Raw genomic sequence first — 6,425 nt, forward strand, 5'->3', positions numbered from 1 at the left:
AAATCTTTATTTTGTGTAGTTATAGAAGATCTTTAGCTATATCGAGGTATCCAGTAATAAAAACACATGCAGATATGGAAAAAACAGATTGCTCTGTGTATTCTTGGAAGAACTGTGTAATAGTAAATACCTATGCAAGCCTACGTATGTTGCCAAGTTTGGAAAAAGATAGTAGTAAGGATGTGAAAAGATATAACTAGGTTCTTCTTTGACATTATCTCACTCCACAGTCTGAGGATCTTTTAGAAATAAAGACATTTGTCTTTCCCAGAAGATGCTTGCCAGAAGGGGACAGAGAAAGGTCCATACTGAAAATAATGGTCTAGCTAAACCAGTTCATTATCTGATTACATATTTATAGGGGGGCGAGATATTTTCTTTCTTTTTAGCATATGTGCATTCATGCAGGTTAATACAGTTTATTTTTATTTTAGTGGCTGCTCCTGCAGAGTAGCACTAATTCCAAGAGCTGGCTGATATCTATATTTGATTCTGATTACTCTTCACAATTACATAACCAAAAATACCTAGACTGAAACTGGGAAAGGTACTTTACAGCCATTACATTTACTTCCTGTAACTGCATGGAATTTGGATATTTATGTGGAATTTAAATGGACAGACTGCATTTGAAATATGCTCTCCAAGATCATATGCGTGGATAGGCACAGAATACATATGCAGTGACTAGATTAATTCTTACCACAAATTCCTGGACACCCTGACCAAGTGTAAGAATCACATTGGATTAGATCGTCAGCCAGTACATTATACAAACTTGAGTGAAATCAATATATACAGTGACTTCAACTAAGAAAGCAATCATAGTTTCCAAGACAGAAATATGGCCCTGAGCTGGGGGATAAAATCAACATTATCTGTCTCTGTCCAAAAAGACAAGTGGTGGCACTGTTAGTAAATTTACCTATTCCAATTCTGGTGATGCTCAAGCTTCTTTCTACCAATCTGGCAGTGTATAGGTTCTTACAGAATTTAGAAATGCTCAGATTTTGTATTATCAAAGCAAATTAAAAAAATCCCTCATAAAATTGCTTAAATGTTAAAAATTATGAAAAATGTGGTTGAAGCTAATAAAAGCAAAAAATATATGAGAGCTAACACACTCAGTCAGACTGTTAAGTCTGTATCAGTGGAATCCCCCTGAAAGGATGGAATTTGTTACTGCTGAGTTTTCGGGATTTTTAACTGCTTTGCATACACAGGTATGTATCACAAAATGTGATAGAGACATTTGTTATCTTCTCATTAATCTCTGTATTTTACAGTGAATTAAGAGAGGCTGAGAAATTTCCAGGGTCTCTGTCAGTCACTGTTTTTTCAACAGAAAGCACAGAAGGCGAGGTAGTTGCTTTACTTTTTAATGAAAATATTTTTTTTCCAAAATATACCTCATTTCTTCTCACATTAAATTCACTTTTGATATACCAGTGTTACTCACTTTTGATATACCACTATAAGGCTTTTATGAAGAGGATATACTGCGCAAATAACTAGCTTTCATGTTTCACATTTTTTTAATAAAAATGATTTTCTTTGTTACAAAGTCTTCCAAACTGAGCAAATGAAAATAAATTACATTTAGTGTGTCTCAATGAAAACATTTGGAAGACTGAATTTTTCTTGTGCAACTCATTGTTATAGCGCTCTGTGACCCACCCCCCGCCAACTGAGTTCTGACTACCAGATCACACTTTTTTATTGCAAACTTTCTTTGACATGACTATTTTGCGTCTCTTAATTAAAAATTATTAATAAACACAATAAAATAGGTAGGCCATTAGATAGATTTGATAAGATCCTAACTAAATTATAACCAAAGCTGTCTGAAGATAAAGACAGAGGCTTGCATATCCTACCTTTGAAGATACAGGCCTGGAAATTGTTTCTTCTTCATATCTTTATATATCTTTATACTCTTTTGCCATGTCTTTGAACACAGGACACACTTTTAGCAAGATGCAATAACTGGCCTAGTGCTGCAGGCCTCATAAGACTACCAGTTTATACTTGTGGTTCTCTATAATTTGGATTCTCAAAAAAACCAATACTTAGCATGACATATGTAACGGACACCTGATGTCACTGACCTGAGAAACAATTGGGACAAGCAGTCCCAACATATAACAATCCCAACAAGCATTGTCAATTAGTTAAAATCACTTTTGATTTTAGCTTTGTCATTGATGCCACTGACTGAGGTCTCTTTAGTACATCTCTCATGTTTAAACCAACAAATTAGGTTACACATATCTCAAAAGATTTCATACTGATTAATCAGACTCAAATTTCTCAGTTTCTTCCATTAAGGTAGTTTGAAATTTTGTATATTTTTTCTATTCATTAATCAAGTGGCTGTACCACCTTTGCCTAGCTGATATTTAGACATTCATTACTTTTTAAAAAAATCTAGGCCAACAAAATGTGAAAAATGAAACAAAAGACAGCAGTTTCTGATGAAACATTCTCTGCAATGGCATAGTTAAGATGAAGCAAATACAGCTGCACACAGGAACACACCTCCTAAAACATTTTAATAGCAAAAATGATTGAGGTCATTTTACTGCAATGTTGTCTGTTCTATAAGAGGATTGGAAATCTGGCTTTTTATTGTACTGGGGTTTGCTCCAAAATAAACTACAGCCAGCACAGCTGGAGGTGATAGAAGTATGTCCAGGATAAATACCTACTCCCCGCCCTCCATACCAGCTGTTAAATCATTCTATCCTTTTTCCTTTCACAGCCTGTAGCACTGGACAGTCTCTACCCTCTCCTCTCTGCAAAGCTCCTCAGCTCTCCTCATCCTGTAGTTACAAAGACCTGACATGCCCTTATGCAAACCCTTACTTTACCAAACCTCAATTCACATATATCTTACACCCCACAAACAACCGTATCACTTCCTTACAACTCTGGTTCCTCCTAGAACACTTGTTGCACTACCACTCTGTCCTCTGAATGAAGCAAGGATCCTGGGGGAAAAACAATCACTAAAGGTACCACCAAAAAGCACTTGCAAAGGGGTTCAAACAAAACTTGCACTGACAACCTTAATTCCACCATTTCCTAATATTTAAATAGTTAATATCTTATCACTTAATAATTATACATTATAATTAATTATCTAGTTATGATTTAAATTATATTTATATTTAACAATATATTAATGTATATTACTATAGCTATGTAATAGGTTTGTATTTATTTTTATAATTATTTTTTATTATAAATTTATTATCAAATATGATTAAGGACTTATAATTGTAGGTAAGATGCTTATTTAATATAATAAACTTACATAGACACAGGTTTATGAAAACAAACGTGAAAGACAAAGTTTTTGCTATCCACATGATGATATCATCAAACTTTCTTGGGAGAATGCTACAAAGATCCCCCAAAGGTTAAGAGATCTGCATAGTACTTACTTTCCCCAAGCAGCTTCTCTTTAATGTAGTTCCTGTAATAACGTCTGCAGCTCTGTTTCTTCAAACTTTCTCCTTTTTTTTTCCCCCCACTATTTTCTTTTTTCACACTTCTACAGTTCTCTGCTCTGCTCCACCCACCAGGGCAATTTATTCAGCTGGGCCATTTGAAGTCTAATGCATTTAATGTTCTGTCATGGTATAAACAAACATAAATAGTTGGCATGATTATTAAATTCATGAAATGATAATCTTTTTATTTTACTGTGTTAGAAGCAAAAGCAGTTCCATTTACAAACATATAATATATTCTTGGCACTTTTCCCCCAATAAAACCAGTATTTTGTTAAGCCAGCTACTATTAACTTTATTTTTCATTTAAATGTGTTTTAATGACGTTAAGGAGAAGGAGATAAAGCTCAACTGATTTCTGCCACTGAGTTACATTTCATGAACAACTAAGATCCTGCAGAAGCAATCAGAACAAAGAGCGGGACAATGCTGGTTACTGCTTTGCAACAGGGGTAAATCCGGAAAAGCTGCTGGTCGGGACAGGAAACCGCCTGGCTAAATGCGGCTGCCTGAAAGACGTGAACCTATGCAACAACTTCTGTTTCTCTTCCAGGGGAGTTTTATGCAGGAAACAGCCATCTTCACAGGCAGGCATTACAGGAAAGCAGATGCCCTCAGGACACACAGAACTGAAGGGGAAAGAAAGCAGCTGCAATCTCTTCGGGGTCCTTGTCAGGCGACCAGCAGAAAGAAGTCAATTGCCTGCCTAGCTCCCTGGCTCCTATAGAACTCTGAATGCTGTATAGACACGTGTGGCAGCCTTAACAAATAATAAAACAAACGACCCACAACACACGGGTTAGATCCCTCGTACCCACCGGGGCCGGGGACACGGCAGCCGCAGAACCCCTGAGGTAACTGCGCGCCACCGACCCTCGCACCCCGCGGGGGCCGCGGGCCCTGCAGAGCAGGTGCTGCGCCACCTCCTGCACCCAGCCCTGCTCCGCTTCTGCCCTAACGTTTGTAAATGGAAGTTGTTGTGCTCGCCCCGCGAGCCCTAAAAATAATAAAAATAAAAAAAAAAAAAAACTGGAATTTGAACCCATCAACAAGCGGCTGGTAAAACCTTTCCCATTTCCTTCTCACAGAGCCCTACCCAGCCTTCAGCGCAGGAAGCGGCTACGTCTGCGGAGCAGCAAGCCGGCAGCCAAGCCCCGCTACCCCCGCGGGTCCGCGCCGCCGCCCTGCACCCGCCGGCGGCAGCCGGTTGCGGCCGGTTCCACCCGGTCCCAGCCGGTTCCGGCCGGAGATGCGGCCACGGCGCCGGGCCACTAGGGGGCGCGGTGGTGCCGAAGAGACAGCGCCGAGCGGGGGCCACCGCGGCGCGGCCGGGCCGGCATGAGGGGAGGGGAGCGGGGAGGGGAGCGGGGCGGGGCGGGGCGGGCCGCACTAACTTTCTGCCCGCGTTGTTTGAGGGGAAGGGCCGCGCAGAGCCCGCCTCCCTCCAGTTCACCGCTCGCTCACATCCCTCCTCGTCCTCCTCAGGGCCTGGGGCTGCCTTCGTGTCCCCACCTCTCCCCCTGTCGTGGCCCTGCGCCTCGGGGCGAGAGGGGTGTCGGGTTGTGGCCGCTCCCGGAGCAGGGCGGCTGGGGGAAGCTATGATGAGCCCTATCTGTTCCTTACTGTAGGTGGGCAGGGACAGAGGGCCGGTGGCTCGAGGTGAGAGGTCCCAGACTGTCTTTGCCTCCTTTCTGCTGACGGAGAGGCACCTTGGAGGGGGTGAGGACACAGCTCGGTCCAGGGGCTGTAGATGACACCCTTCTGCCCTGCCAGGTAAGGTGCCAGCTCTCTCCTGTTCCTCTGCTTGAACCTGGAGGAGCTACCAGTGTCCTTCACCCACAGGTGAAGGCTAACAGCTTGTACGAGTCATATGGCAGCAGGAAAGTTAACAGCACAAATACACACATACAAACATTGGATACAGCATACAAATGATATGCATGTATCGGGCAAGGAAGGGTGCTCTTGGCCGAATCTTGTGTGTTACATGTTGAACGTGAATTTGCTGTAAAGGTTTGTTTTACTGTTTGATTTTAGCCCAGGAGTTACATTTGTCTCTCAGGTCTTTGCAGATGTCTTAAGTACAGATTTGCTAACGATCAAAGAAACCTCATCCTGTGCGAATTAATCCCTGAGCCATAGGTTTGACACGTAGCTCAGGAATTCGCTGTTTCTCTGCACAGCTACATCACTTCACAGTCCTAGACACAATCCTTTGCTTCCGGCCAGACTGGCTACCCCTTTCCACCCTGTTTTTATATTCCAGAAAGGCCAGACTGGAGTTCTGTAGGCCTGTCACCAACAAAAATGTCTTCATCACTACTCCAAGAACAGCCCTATAGCTGAAAAGTTTCTGCAGTGGCCATTTGGAGGGCAGCCTTGCCACAGTTTAGGAAAGTGAGGGAAACATCGAACTGCTCAGACCTTCTGTGAGGCCCCTTCCTAACATTGCACAGACCTCTGAGCTAGTATGGATGTTGGCACCACCTGGAGTAGATTTAGGATACTGGAGTTAAAAACCCCCTCCAGGCATTAACCTGAGAAGGATTCAGCAAGATTCAGGACTTTTTGCTTCCACAGCTGAATTCACAGCTGCATGAATGAGCAGATAATCAGGGCTGAAATCATCTGCTTCAAGGTGATTTCTAACATGTGGGGCTTTGTTAGCTGTGAGCCAGATGCTTTGTATTGTGTAAGTATCACAAGCCAAGGGAAGAAAATGAATTAACTCCCCTTACTGGATGTGGCTAAAATAATCCCTATTTAAACGGGCTTTTATTCTTTACTCATTAAGGTTCTTGTAAAGAGAAGACACGTTCCCTGTCAGGATGTGTCATCGATGGTACGAAACCCCAGATGCTGGCCCAAGTGATCTTTAGCACTCCAATCCACCTCCCTCTGTTGTCAGGC

This window comes from Mycteria americana, chromosome 3 (genome assembly GCF_035582795.1).
Source record: "Mycteria americana isolate JAX WOST 10 ecotype Jacksonville Zoo and Gardens chromosome 3, USCA_MyAme_1.0, whole genome shotgun sequence".
In the NCBI taxonomy this organism is placed as follows: Eukaryota; Metazoa; Chordata; class Aves; order Ciconiiformes; family Ciconiidae; genus Mycteria; species Mycteria americana.